Raw genomic sequence first — 15,627 nt, 5'->3', positions numbered from 1 at the left:
GTTGAGAGAATCCACATCAGCTCTTTGTCATTGATTTGCTGAGCATTTCACAAATCACTGCATTATTTCATTTAGACTGAAAACCTAAAAACTTTTCAGTAGCGTGAATAAACAGCCCTGAATAGCCAGAGATGTTTTTGACTGCCTTGGGTTTCATTTTGAGCTACGCATCGATTTGTTTTCTGTTCCCGATGGTAGAAAAAAAAGAGGTTTGTGAGCAAGTAGAGACTGTTTCTTCATTCCTTTCAAACCAGGACAGAGCTGTGGTGGGGAGATCAGGCACAGCTGTTCCCGGGGGTGGACGACAGAGGAGGGTTTGCGCCAGTGTTTTACAGTAGTGAGCAGAGGGCTGCATTATCGGCATACCAGAAGTTCCTCTGTCAGTCCGTCATGACAGTTTCCTTCAGAGAACCACCTGCCGAGGGGAGAGACCACGAGGGAACACGGCCGACTCCTCCATCTACATGTTTCTCCATCTATCTGTCGGCGGAGCGGTTCGCGTTGTCGTTGCTGTTGTGATCAACATTTGTTCATCATGACGACGAGTGCAGGGAGACCGGAAAGTTAGCAGCAGGGTTGTTTGTCTGCCCTCGGGCTGAAGCGCCGGTGTAGTGCCGCCAGAGGAGAGGAGGCACGGTGGAGCGGCAGATGAAAGCCCACCGTTTTCGAAACGATCAACGATCACGTGTTGACCGTAATGCTCAGATGTCCACATACTTTTGGCCATGTAGCGTATTTCTTTGGTCTCCCAGCTCCTCCCCCTCCCTCTCAAACGCCCCCCCCCCCCTTATCTTTATTGGCTTCGTTGCTGCAGTACTTGCTAATCTCATCCGGTGTGACGGAGCGCGGCCGGCTGGGAGAGGAGGTGCGGCTCCCTGTTGAAGGAGGCATCCTCCTCCCACGATAACACCTCCACCTCTGGCCTGCTCCCCCGCAGCAAGCCGGGGGCTTCTTATCTGGCCCCGAGTGCGCAGCAGTCGCCCTTTAGCTTTACGAAGGAAAAGCTAGGCTAACAGTTTAGCTCGGAGGGGCCCACACTCCCAGGACCAGCATCGCTCCCGAGGTCACCAGACTTTCCCATGCTGTTACCTGATAAGCCACTGGCTAAAATTAAGACTTGTATGTACAAAAGAGGCAACTTCTCTTTTAGCTTTTCGGGGATAAATTCTGCTCTTTTTTTGGGGTCATGAGAACAAGCCGAGTTTATACTCAACCTTGGAAAGCCCAAACTTTAAAAAATAGCTAGATTTATGGGGTCATCAAGCATTTAACAAGCCTCTGGAATGGAAAACAGTTTTTTCTTTTCATTATATTCTCAGTGGTCCTCAAAATTAGAAAACGCAGGAGTCTCCTCGATGATTTAACAATACTATAGGTTTATGTAATGGCCGTGAGTTTTAATTATCTGAACTTCCCGGTAGTTGGGCCAGGCAGCTGTGATGGAGAAGGAGCTTGTCAGAGTTGTATCAAAGTCATATGGATTTGTGGGAACAAAGCATTGCTCCATACCCACTGAAATCGGCCCCCAATCTGAAAGTGACCCGATTTTAAACTGCTGAATCATTTATCGGGTTTCTGCAATGTTTGATCTTTTTGCCCAGACAGCTAAAAAACAACAAGTACAAACCACCTGCAGATGAACCGGCTATGATAGAAATGAATGATAACGGAAAAAGAAAACAAAAACCCAGCTGATCAAAACAGTCATTTGTGCTAAAAAGGCTGTCGTTTCTGCAATGGGGTTCAACCGTCGGCTGTTTTCTCAGCGCGGCTCCCGGCAGGTGACCTTGGCGGGGCCATCGCAAATTGATTTTCTGTTCCGCTTCATTCCTCTCTGATGGAGCTTGGCTTTAGATGGACAGATTTAGCCGCTAACGACAGCTAGCAAGGCTAATCTTCCTCCCTCAGCCACCGCCGGTCGCCATAATACGGCAGGTATTCTGTATCTCTCTGCTGATTTCTGCTGTGTCATGCTGCCGCAGTCGAAGGAGAGAAAAAGGTCGAGATTTAGCAGCCGGGGATTTATTTTTCAGTAAACCAAACTTGGCTCACTGATCTTTTTATTTGCAGGATAGTTATCCCTCCTGCTACGGCTGAAACTCTAATGGGTCTAGAGGGATTTATATAGAGTATCTGTGATGCTCGACAGTGACCTTATGGTGACCAAACTAATTTAGAAACTTTTTCCAATGCTTTTCAGTTATTGTATAATTGGTATAGGAATCATTTTTAATACTTGAGGACCCTCTGTGATATTCATTGTTGACATTAAATGATTAGATATATTTTACTGTTCTTATATAAGTCATTCAAAAGGCAGGACTTTTATTTATTTTTTTTATTTAGGGAAAGTAAACCCAATGTAATGGTGCCTAAAAAAATGTAGTTGCTTTTTGTTTACACTGGTGATCATTTTAGTGATTGTTGTCATGGACCGGCAGTTGGAGTTACCTGATTTGTTATTTATCACTGCATCAAAGTGGTTAACAGGTCTTGTTGCTATCAGAAAACTCTGAATATTCTCGTGCACTCGCAGACCTTGTCCTGAAGTACGGACAGAACCGAAGTTCATTTAATTTTTTTATTTGTTCAACAACTTACCTTTAAGTGAATGCGATGTGCTTGGCTGTGAACAGTTAATTCAGGGCAAAATCAGTGCTCGCGTTGTTCCTCGAACTTCAGACTCAGACAGAGCCACTTCCTAAGACTCCTTACGACTTGCTGCGACGGAGCTGCCCAGGGGAAGCGCTCGCTGATGAACTCCTGATTGTGTAACGAGATGTGTAAATGAGAGAGTGTAATTAGAGTTGATTAGAAGGAGCAGAGAGGAGTTAGTGCTAGGTTTTAAAGATACAACGGTAGATTAGGACACTGGATGGACTTCGGCTTGACCCTGCGTTACCTGATGATAGTGCTCACTGTTCCCAGTGGATTATGAGCTGAACAGGGTCTGCCTTGTTTCCCTTCTGCAGGGGGCGTATGAGTGCAGCGCTACACGCGGAGGTTTCCTGATATAGAAACAGACTCAGCGGAGGAAACAGCGCCTCGCTTTGAATCGCGCTGTCCTCTCCCTCTGCCCGGCCTGTTGGGCCGCCGCCGACCTATGTTTATGTTGTGCATTCATTCAGGCTGCTTTGCGTGCATTGTCGCTGCAGCTGTAGCGCAGTGCGTTTTGTACTTGGGTATTTATTTAAACAGACTGAGATAAATGGAGTCTCTGTTATCGTCTTAACTCTTCAGCTGTTGGTGTGTGAGGTATTGTCTTTGTAGGTGTCTTCCAAGAAGAACAGCTACTCCGGTTCTCATGTTTAAGAGACTGTAGGGATTTGCTGGAGTGTAATGGATAGATGTAATGTGATACAGGGATTATAGCAGCATGAGATTGCTCCTGGTGTGCGTCTACCACCGATCGCTTCACTCCCCTCGCCGTTTTGCTTCTGCTGTGTTTGTCCCATTGCCTTTTCGGGGGGGGGGGTAATAACACTCTTTGCTGCGCCTCTAGTACAATAACTGTTTGGATTTGACATGGTTTCATGGGGGAGGAAAGACATCGGAGCATACTTGTATCAAATTCATTGAAATTCGATCCAAAATGTTATTTTCCTGTAAGGGAAGTCAGCTTAGGAAACCAGTATAACACTGAGACTCGACTGCCGCTCCAGAGCGGTGTCTAACAGGGCAAGCTGCCAAAGCTAAAGCGGTGTGTTCACAGGCACCCGGGTAACCTGGTTTCTTTGTTTTCTACAGTAATCTGATTACAAGAAGTCTTGACTGTAAATTGATTTTCAACAGGGCTTTTACATGTGCACGAAAAAGACCAACCCAAAATATCAGCGTGGCAGCAGTGCAGAGGGATAGAAGAAAAGTTCAAGACTCTTACTGGTATGTCCAAAGTAATTTAATCTGAAGTCCATCTAAAGCTGCGAAAAGGTGTCTGATCTCTGGAGATAGAGGCCGCCGTCAGTCCGAATGCTCCAGGTTGGTTTTCCCACGCCTATCTCTTCTCCACCTCTGCACCAGGTCACAGACGCTCTTCCGTTGTAATACACATCCCAGTACGCGCTGCCCCGCGCTCTTGTGTGGCTGAGGACGTGTCGGGCTGCAGATGAAGTGGCGAGATAGCCGGGTGAAATTGTGTTGTTTTTTTTTTTTCTCTCTGCGGGCGGGGGCCAGGCCGAGCCCGGACTGGATCTCCCCGTCTCAGCTCTTTTAGCCTCCTGGCCCTGCTAAACGGGAAGAGGGATACTGAGTGTGTGCGCGTGTGTGTGTGTGTGTGTGCGTGGCTGTGCTGGACATGTATGATCACTCATCTATATGTTTGCCTACAGTACTGTATGCCTTGTGGGCATTTGCATTCTTAACTCATTTTAAAGGGGTTTCCTTTTAGTTGTAGCTGCAGTTATAAGTATGTGTAAGTGTTTTTGCACTCTATGTTTTTAGGCCCCCAACGTACCAGCTCTACAGACATTGGTACATCTACTCAAGTGCTGTACTCAAGTACAGTTTTGAGGTAGCAGCACTTTACTTGAGCATTTGTATTTCATGCGACTTGACGCTTCTCCTCCACCACATCACAGAGGGAGACACTGTGTTTTTCACTCTGCTACATTTAACTCACAGATGTAGCTACTAGTTACTTTTCAGCTTATAATTTAAGGGTGAAAACATATGAAAACCTCATAAAACATAATGTATTGTTAAAGATTAAACCAGCTGTTCCCGACCTTTTTTGTTCGTGTCCCTTAGAAGAAAAAACCAGTGTCTAGTTGCTCCTTGTCAAGAGTTTGAGTCGAGTTGTTCCCTTCTGAACTCCTGAAATGGTTTCATGTTTGAGGCAGAAAGCGTCACACTCTCAAATATTTCCTCTTTCCTCTCCCATTAATCATCTCACGACCCCCACAGATTTATCTGGTGACCCTTCGGAGGAGCCTGGCCCCCGGGGTCGGGAACCGCTGGACTGAGCTAGCTAACTGCTATGCAAAGCAGTTTAAACCGGCTCCACCTCGAGCAGCTGCACCGGTAAAAGGAATTAAATAGGAAGGACTTTTACTTGTAAAGGGTGTATTTCTACTCTGGTGTATTGGTACTTTCACTCAAGTGAAGGACTTGAGTAACCTCCTCTACCCCCGGGAGCCTTCAGCTTCAGGGCAAGTGCCAAGTCCGTCCTTCAAGAGGAAATATCTTCGACTCACCTTGACGTGTCTGTATCTCAGTTCGCACCGCCTGGGTGGAGAGCAGCAGGTGCCACTAATGACACTGTGGAGGTTGGGAGAGCAGTAATGGTGGTGGAGGCTGGAGGCTGGGCACAGGAAATATGTGCAAAGTCACATCTTAGATGATGCGGTTGGGCATTACAGCAGAGCAACCCAGCGCATGTAAGACCAAAACTTCAGTGGATCATTTTCTTGGTATTAATGATTTCTGTTTCCTTATCTGTAATCAGCTGTGTGTGTGTGTGTGTGTTTCTCTCTCTCTCTCCCTCTCTCTTTCACCCCACACTGTTTTAGTGGAGTTTAAACTCGTCTTTATGGACTGGAGACTTCCTGTCGACTGTAGCCGCCGCCGCCTTCGCTGTGCGCTGCACTCAATTTTTGTCGTTGAGCTTCAAACGTTTGTCGTCGTTAAGTTAAAAATTGCTCAGCCCAAATTTTATTTTTTTTTTTTCTACTCAAGTGACCGTCAATTTCAGGAGCAACGTTTTGATCCAAGCCCACGTTCGTACAAAATAACTGAAATGTCATGTAAAGAAATGAAGTGAAAGAGCTGAGTTTGCAGCAGGTTGGTTGAGGCAAAAAAAGTAAATAGATAAATAAAATAAATAAAAAATGTCACAAATGTCTTTGTCTTGGATGTTTTTGTCCCAAATAAGGGATTAGCATTGGCCAGGCTGTAGATGTTTAACATTTAATGCCTTAATATGAAGAAAGCTAAGAAATGCGGCTGCTAATGGTCTAAAAATCCCCATCTAATCCAACCACGATAGAGAATTTCAACAGCGTGTTTGGCTTTTCTGGGAGAACCGTGGATCGTCAGATCGGGCCAAACTGTCACGCGTTATATCACAGAAATCTCCATTAAAGGGTTTTTCCCACATTTTTTTGTTTAATATCATGGAAGTTTTGATTTAGCGGAAGTTGTACTTTATTTCAAGAACCAAGGGTTTAGAAACAGCTGATAAGGTTGAGACACAAGCAGCATTTTCTAAAATGAACTATAAACTTGTCCAATACAGCAGTCACTTGTAACTTAACATCAGTCAAACTCATTTGAACTCAGTAGGTGACTCAGTGCGTTTCAAATGTGATGGATAAGTGCCCAACAAATACGTCTTTATGCATGTGTCCTTTCTTTTATTTATGTTGTTTCTATATTTGATTGCAGAGCAGAACATTTGAACATTTAAAATGACAAACCATGAACAAAGAGATCTCCACCTTTCAATTAAAGAGCAAAGATTAAAAAAAAAATAAAAAAAAAAACCAGACCGACAATAGGAAATGTGAAACCAGAGCAGCAGAAATCTGATAAGACAGAAAAAATAGAAGGAAAGAAAGGAACCATTGTGATAAATCCACCAACGATAATAACCGGCCCTGTCACAGGCAGGTTAGGAGCCTCTTGAAGTGTGCGTGCGTGGGCGTGTGAGAGAGAGAGACGAGACAGAGAGAGTGTTTTTTTGTGTAAATACTCATCCAAACCTAAAATAGTGGGCGGCTGATCTTAATTTGATGCTCAGCGGCCTGTGTGTTAGAGTCTGAACCGCAGGATGTCAAAATAAAGTTTTTATGGTGCTCTCGTGTAAAATGAGAGACTGCTCTGTTGCTCAGCATTGTCCAGTGGTTGGAAATGGTCCCTGTGGGATTATGGGAATTGTAGGCCTATTGTTCACGCTGTCCGACTAGCATTTAGCTTCCCAGTCGAGTGGCGGGGAGGAGGACTGAGCTCTTGCTTACGCTTCCTCTGTGTTTGTGCTGTGCAGAGATGGTGTGTGTGTCGTTCTCTGTGTTAACATGTCATCACCTTGAAGCAAAAGTGTGTGTGTGTGTGTGTGTGTGTTTTTTTTTCGAGTGTGGCTTCTCATCAGGATGTCTGTGTCCTGACTGGGTCGGCTTCTCAGTTCCCCGCTGCCTTTTTCCAACATCCTGTTTTCACACATATGTAACGCGCACAGACACATAAACGCACACCTGGGTCCTCATTCCTCCGGAGCTGAAAACATGTGAGGCCACGTAATGTCCGCTGACCTGTTTGTTATTGCCTCTCGAAATGGCCCGTATGAGCCCTTTTTTTTTTTAATTTAAGATTTCACGTGGGTTTACACCAGCAGTGTCTTGGGGTCTTGCTAAGCTGACGTCACCTCGGTGCTGAGCAGTGGACTGTGAGCTGTAGTGAAGACCTGGGTCGAAACCCGGTTTCTTCCTACTCCAGTTAAATTCAGCCCGATGTCCTTTACTGTATAACCATTTAACCATTTGTTGGTGTCTTTTCAGTAGCGGTGACCTAATGTGACGTGTTTGTACATTTTGCGCCCATGTTTTTTATGTCTTGTCTTGTCTCTCTCTATTTCGACTTTTTCTTGTTGTGTAAAGCTGCTTGTGTGCTGCATGTTGGTGCTGGTAGAATAAGTGGAGCTGGTGTGCACTGGAACGATATGTGAAACAGTCATTTGCAGTGCTCTGACTATCAATTGCTGCCATTTAACAATTAAAAAAGTTTTACCAGGACCTCTGCGGTGAAGATTTGTGCCTTTCTTTGTTCCGTATCCCAGTGAAGTCAGTACTTTTGGGGTTTTTTGGTCATCTCTGGCTCTTTTTAAGTTGTGATGAGCACTGGCTGTTGGGAATTTTATTACTTTAGAACTGGTTCAGACAAGTTAATCAATGGATTAGTCCATGATAACAAACCGGCAGACACTTGGTTTAACGCAGGCACCAGGGCCCAACTGCTGGGAGAGCTTACGACAAAGAAAACTCTAAATCTGGACTTCTCTTGTAGACTTTCTTCTTTGAGACAATACTACGCATCGTCACATTCGGCTTTATTACGGACTTTGAACTGGTTGTGCCGCGCTCGATACGAAGCAACCGCTGCTTCTCCCCTGGAGAAACTTGCCCAGCTCCGCACAAGCCTTCATTTTAGCTTTTGAACGAGCGTAATGTCGCACTCACACAAAAAAAAAACTCCCAGGCTTTCTGACCAGGCAGGTAAGTTTTGGTTTTATCTGCTAAGGTTTTGATAAATCTGCTGCTACGACGTCTGATAGCTTCGTAAAACAGCAGAAGTAAATGGAATTCTGCGTGGTGCCCGCTGCGTTGAAAATTACACTGGAAAGCTCAAGCACTGTGTCTTTCCAGACGCAGTTAGGGGATGTGGATGTTGTAGCTCGACTGGCACTGTGCTCCAATATATGGACTGGTGCGATATCTGATATCTGCAATAAGCAAATACCTCCTGATGTATCGGCCCGGCTGATTTATCGGTCTAACTCTAGTGGCCATTCATTCGGTGTAATCAACAGATCTCACAGCCGGAGGTTTTCGCTGTATAGAATGTGGTTCCAGTGAAAACTGCTGAGAGGGATGTCTGTGGATTTTCCAAAGCTGCAAGGACAGTGTTTATGGAAAGAAAAATTAAAAGCTTAAAGCTTTAATGCGAGCACCGCAAACAAAATTCCACTCTCCTCTGCTGAACTGAGGTGGAGGCAGAAATCTCAAGACGTGGATATTGCATGTCAAGACCTGGATGACGAGATAGATGCCACGCTCATGCTTGTAAATATGAAGCTTTAGCTTAGCATAAAGGCTGGATATAGGGGGATAAAAGTCAGCCTGGCTCTGTACAAAGCCTACCAGCACCTCTTAAGCTCACTAGGGAACCCGTCGCATCTCTATTGTTTAATATGTTCAGGCCCAAAACGTAAAGCCGACACTTTCCGAGCTGTTGCCCCTTGTCTCCGGTCTGTATGCTAAGCTAAGCTAACTGGCTGCTGGATCCAGCGTCGTGTTTACTGTACGGACATGAGAGTCGTATCGATCGTCTCACCCTATTTCTCAGCGAGAAGGCGAAGTGGAGCGTGTTTCTCAAGCTGTTTCTTTTAGTTCTGCCGACTCCTGCCACTCGGCTAGGAAAAGATTATAGGCTAGTCAAGGCTAAAAGAAGTTGTTTGCAGGAGGCGAGATGCGAGCAGAGTTAAAGCCGGACGCCTCTCTATGACGTTTTGCAGGGGAAAAAAACGTCATGCATCCTCTGCTCCGGCTTCTCAGACACAACAGTCATTATTTACATCTTCACAAAAGGCCCCGAAGGACCGGTTCGGTTGTTTTTTCCGGTGAGGACGGTCTTCGTCAGAGGAGGCCTTTTCTTTAGAAGCGTCAGTCTCAGAAACCGATAGTGACACTCTGAGCAGAACAAAAGTGGTTCGGTTTTGACTAAAACGCCAGATAGACGCTCATATTTTCATTTTCTACATCACTCTCCTGTCCTTCAGCATAGGCCCGATTAAGAAAAGAGTGTGTCGAGTGTATGTGAAGTGTCAACCTGCCGGAGGAGAGTCGAACCCCACCTGTTGATAAGAGCAGTGATGATGGCCACCAAGGCTCCTTGTGCTGCAGCCGAGTGTATTTGCATGAGAAAGCTTTTGCTTCCCAGATGGAAGCACTTTGGAGCTGCGGCTCATCAGTATGCGTCTGGGCTTGGTAGACGAGGCTGGAACATGTTGCTGTGGCGAACGCATCACAAATCATGACTGCAGCTCGCTCGCTCTCTCTCTCGGTTCTTTTTTCTCTTCCTCTTGCCTCGATCGATCGGTCTGATTTTTGTCTGAGCATGAAATGGACCAGCTGCTGTGAGGCAAGTTGTTAAGTTGGGGAGTCACGGTGTGTGTGTGTGTGTGTGTGTGTGTGTGTGTGTGTGCTTGTGTGTGTGTGGCTATCTTTTGCTGCATCACGCGCCGCCTCACCTCTCAGTTGAATTCAATTCATTAGTGTTTATTGGCATGAATGTTACATGAGCCGAGCTGCCAAAAGATCCTGAATATATCAGCAGTTTATCATGAGAAAAAAAAAAAAAACAGAAATAAGTTACTGTAAATATCTTCCGAATGTGTTGCAGCCCCCCCCCCCCTCTCTCCTCCTCCTCCTCCTCTTGTTATTGCCTTCTACTTCACTCCATCTCCCGGTGCAGCAGTGGCTCATGGGAGCAGCCCCCAGCGACCCTGTGGGATAAATCTATTTTAGAAACCCGAAATCTTGACAGATAGAAAGACGGAGAGAGGGAGGGTAAGGAAAAGACTCGAGTGTGTGCATGGACTCCAACACGCGCGCACACACACACACGCACGCACACACACACACGCACACACACACACACGCGCGCGCACACTCAGCAGGGAGCAGGGACGGTAGCAGACAGGAGCCCCCCAGGTATTTTACTCATGTAGAGAATGTAATGAAATCTGAGCCTCTCCTCCTCCCTCCTCCTCCTCCCTCCTCCTCCTTCCTCCACCTCTTGCTCCGTCATCCCTCATCTTCCTCCTCTTCCTCATGCGTCACATACATTGAAATGCTAGTGGAAAAGGAAAAAAAAAACCTCTGGTAGTCATGGTGATTTTTAACTTAATATTTTTCAAGCAGTGAATACTTCTTTAAATTCCTGCTGTTGCCACTTGGAGGACCAGCTGTCGATCGGTGTCCGTCACATGTGCTGCGATGCTGCAGTCCTAAATTTGGACCTTTTTACTTTTACCCCTCAACAAACGTTTCCCCTGCTAAAAAAAACTGGAGTTCAGACTTCCGGCCTGTGAGTTTAATCTGAAACAGTTGGCTAGTTTCTCTGGGTGAATCTTTGCGCCGGCTTGGTTGCGTTTCAGTCGGCGGGATTTGGGAAAGCACTTGCATCGGGGACAATCTGAAATGGTCTTGTGAAACACACTATGAAGCTTTGCCTGATGAGTGTCTTAGGAATGAGATTTCGTGTAAATCCCTGATTGTTTTAACTCAATTTCCTAGTTTTACATTTGAGTTTGTCGGATGCGCTGGGCCGGTTTTGGCCTCCATATGAAGTATAGCCATCAGTGCATCTCCTAGCAGCCCACTCTCCTTTCAGGCTTTAATTTCTCCCTGAGGCACTTGGCCATTTAACATCTAGGGTCTCCCTCGCGCTTTAAACTTTCACTCCTCCATCAGACCGGCACTGGTTACTTGCCTGCGAGGAGGCCGGCCCTCGTAACTCACGTTTACAGCACTTTTCTCTTCCCCGTGGTGATTTCTGCCAAATGCCGACGCAGGAATCGTCTTCGCTCTCAGTTTGTTTTGACATAAAGAGACGCTCGGGTTAGGAATTGGGTTGTACTGACATGTAGGAGGTGGTTTTGTGAGCTCGTTTCTGGTGGATTAAATTAGGGTTTTTACTCATCTCCTGAGCGCAAATACAAACCGACGCATCGATAAGCAAATCTGACATTTACTCTGCCAAAGACACGACGTGATTAAATGTTTTTCTCTCGGGCTTTGTTAGCTTTTTTGGGAAGGGAGGGCGTTATTCATTCACTCCGGATATAAATAACTAATATTTTTCATATTTGCTTTTCAATCTTTCAGAGCAAGATAACATACAATTTTAGGTAATGCCAAGGGGGGCCTGTTCACCCCAACACATTTTCCATCTGTAAACCACCCTAAATAAAAATGAGAAGAAAAAAAAAGGATGATGGCACTTTTTAAAATGTAAATAGGTCGTTCAAGTCCTAGGTGTGACACAAGTTAAACTGACTATATATCCTGTACTTTGAAAGATGCTGAAAGGTCATAGGGTGATGATTTTCCTACAATTTTCATTAAGTCCGTACAGTTTTCCATGTAAAGAAGAACTCGTAATGAGCTTCTAAAGGCCAGTGGATCGGTCGGGCTGTGGTAGATATAGTAGATACCCTGATTTCAACAAACACTGGTCTGATATCGGCTATTTGGGGACGAACTGACAGAATTAATGCTTTCATGCTTTTCTTCGCCTGCTTCACATTTTTTCCCCTGAAACTTAAACGTTGTGTCTCTCGTCGATAAAGAGGGAGCAACCCAACATCTTCAGTTCCCCGTTGCAACACTCGATCCGCCCCGTCACTGAAACAAGCAAACACAGCTGGAATATGCGATCAGATAAAACGATTCTGCTGCTGTCACCGGTCCAGCGTAGTGACGGGTCCCGCGTTGACGCGTTGGTGAGATCTGGAAGCAGGACGGGGTTGATGTGATTAGTGTTTGGGTTTAAAAGATCAGCCTGTTCGGGCGGACTGCGATGGCACCGATGCCGGGGATGGATGCTGAGGGCAGAATATCCATGATCGTACACGTGTGTGTGATTGTGTGAAGTGACAGTTTCTTTGGTGATTGTTTTCATAAAGCACCACACGATCCTGTGTAATCTCATACACTTATATTATTATATGCACAGTTTGTTTCTCTCTCAAAAAGTGCAAGACACACAAGTTTTTATATGGTGTAATGTGAAAACATTAGGCTGGGATGGTGGTGTGCACATCCACAAAACCTCAGTGGACTAGGTGTTGGACACATACAAGAGTGTTATTATGGGACGCAGTGTGTTCTTGTTATGTGAAACCTCGCATGCTGCAAAAACAGGCCATGTAGCCTGTTACTGAGTCCTAAATTAATTTTTTTTTATTTCTGTGGCTTTGAGAAAAGGTTATAGAAAAGGCCTTATTGACATCTGTCTCTTTGCTCTGTGGCCATCTTGATTAGCACATTATTAGTTTGGTTCAACCTTAATCACATAAACACAGACACACCTGTAATGTGGTGTTGGTGGAGTCGGGATCCCAGCTGCTGCCTTGAAAGCACAGCTGCTAATGGAAGGGGACGGGGGGGGCTGAAAGTGGAGGAAGAGGAAGGAGGAGGAGATATTTGTGTTTTTTTTGTCCTTCTTGACAATGCACTCCCTTCCATCACCTGCTCTCTTCGCCTCTCATTTCCCTTCACCGTATCAATTCCCCAAATCATCTGGCCGGACTTTGATTATTTTTCGACAGTTTAAAAAAAAAAAAAAAAAACTCAGACGGATGAGGCGGTTGCGGAAATCCTGAGAGGCGGAGGGGGTCAGTGCCGGTGGTGTTGGTGGTTTATGGATCTTAATGGGCTCATCTAAATGTAAATGAGCACCAAGGTGGAGACAGGGTGTCTATCTGTGTGTCTGCTACTGGGAAAGCAAAATGTTTGGAAAGAGTGTTCATTTACAGAGCTCAGTTCAGTTCACTTCACTTTAGTGTGTTTTACTTGCAAGAAAGTAAACAGCATTACATCAAGACGGAGGAACGGCGTTCACATGTGAGCTGCGAGCATCACATCAGTCGGGAGACATTAGCGACTTTATAGTAAACAAACGGGACCATGAGGGTAAACGCAGTCAGCCAAAAGATTTTAGATTTTGAGCCAGCGGGGTCAGATTCGGAGGGAGATCTGGGCCGCTTTACACCACAAAACAAAGAAGCTTTTTCCACACAAGGTCGGCCTAAAATTCCAGGCTGATTGGAGCCAGTCCCAGAATTCACTGGGCAAAAGACTGGGCACTTTCTGGACAGGCCAGCAGCATGGACCCAGGTGAGAGCGTTAACCGCTGCGCTGCCCGGTTTGGATACGTGTTGGCTGTAATCGGCTGTAACGGTTCCTCCGTCTCTTTCAACCAAACGAGCAGCAGGACAAGTACTGAGATCCCCTTCCAGGAGGTGGTAGAGCTTATGGGAGATGTTTGACTTCAAAGAAGGAGAAAATATTGCCTGCTGCACCTTTCAGCCTGTTTTGTCAGGTTCGTTTCTGTCAAGGCTGCAAGTGACGATTATGTTCATTATCAGTGACCTGTCGACTGTTTTTCTCAAACTGATCATCTCTTGGTCTGTGAAATGTCAGAAAATAGGGTAAAATGTTCTTTTTTCTGTCACTGAGAACTACTGAATTAAATATGCATTATGCAAATCGATTAGATGTTTTTTGAACAGCTCGGGTTTTTAAAAACAAATGCTTTTCTGGCATTTAGCTTTACATTTGGCCGTTGACGTTACAGACAGACATGCAACAAAGGCCCCAGCTAGAATCGAACTCGAGGTTTTATTGAATTGGTACAGCAACTACGTCACAGGTGTGATTGATACTTTGTTCATTTTTTTATTTCACAAAAGGCTAAATTCTCCCACACTGTCTAACTCCATGGCTAAATAAAATAGTTTAAAATTGGCCAAATGATGAATTAAAACAGAAACTTTTTGATTAAAGAAAAAGTAAAGATCACAGATGTGATATTGAGAGTTTTTTGTAGTATTTGATGCTGTGGACAAAAACCCAGGTATTCAAACACTTGTTTTGGCCGGCCAGTGCTTCAAAGTGTATGTAATATATACATAATCATAGACGACTGAGAAAACCAGCAAATACTCACATTTCCAAAGCTGCAAAAAGAGAATCCTTGCAATTTTTGCTTTAAAGTGGACTGTTTATTGTTTTTTTTGTTGATAAACTAATCAATTCATCGACTCATTTCAGCTCAAAGGTTTTGAGCATTTTTTGTCACATGGATATTGTCGTCACGGGAACGACACGATAGCACTAGAGAATTGCTATGAGTGTTATGCTGAATTAGCAAAGGATGGTGATGGGTTTCAGTCGAATCTACAGCTGTAGTGAAATGCTGTTGTTGCTCTGCAGAGCCGCTCTGTTGTTTAAAATACCTCACAGTTTGAGTATGTTGTCAGATGAGAGTGTGCAGTCAGCAGCTGCTCTGTTAGCAGGTCAAACAGGGATTTGGCTGGTTGATATCCACCCACCACTGCAGATACAGCCATTCACGGTCTGAATAAGTATGCCCCGGCCCACAGACACACACACACATGTGTGTGTCTGTGGGCCGGGGGATTAGCCATATTAGCCATGTTAGATACACACATGTGGCCGGCACAGATGCTGGGGAAACTCAATCTGTACAGTTGGAACGATTGGGGTCACCAGAGGTGGTTAAGCACTAGTTGTGTGTGTGTGTGTGTGTGTGTGTGTGTGTGTGTGTGTGTGTGTGTGTGTGTGTGTGTGTGTGTGTGTGTTTGTGTGTCTGTGTGTGTGTGTGTGTGTGTGTGTGTGTGTGTGTGTGTGTGTGTGTGTGATATAACTAAGGCATAGCTAAGGCTTCTGGGCTCCCAATATCATGGCGAGGATCCAGTCTCAGGAATTCAGGGATGCGGGATGACGTCCAGCTTGAGCTGTTGTTGTTGTTTCAGCAAAATTACAGGGAAACGAAGAGACATGGAACTTTATTCTGTACCACCTAACATGTTATAACTCCTAACTCCTAGACATCCACGCTATGTTTAACTATTTGAAATATTTCTCTTAAATAGTTCCAGATGAGCGGCTGCATTTGCGGCATGGCAACGATGCTAAAATACGCATGTAAAAAAAAAAAAGGGGGCAAAGGTAAACATTGTCAACCATGGCAACGAGGTACAGCAAGATACAAATCATTTCCAACATACAATTTTAAAGATGAAATGATTAAAGAAGAAAAATAAGAAGTGTGTTTGTGAGTCCTAGCAGAGCCTCTTGTTTACATCTGGAGAAGTAATTCAGCCTGTAA

At 45.0% G+C, this 15,627-nt stretch overlaps 1 protein-coding gene across 6 annotated transcripts in view; it reads left to right on the top strand.

Moving 5' to 3' along the window:
* LOC120799323 (disco-interacting protein 2 homolog C) overlaps positions 1-15,627 on the top strand; it is a 221,060-nt gene that overhangs the window by 76,723 nt on the left and 128,710 nt on the right. The gene's annotated exons all lie outside the window — the stretch shown is intronic.

Source organism: Xiphias gladius, chromosome 14 (assembly GCF_016859285.1).
Source record: "Xiphias gladius isolate SHS-SW01 ecotype Sanya breed wild chromosome 14, ASM1685928v1, whole genome shotgun sequence".
Lineage (NCBI taxonomy): Eukaryota > Metazoa > Chordata > Actinopteri > Istiophoriformes > Xiphiidae > Xiphias > Xiphias gladius.
This window is presented reverse-complemented; position numbering and strand designations above follow the sequence as displayed.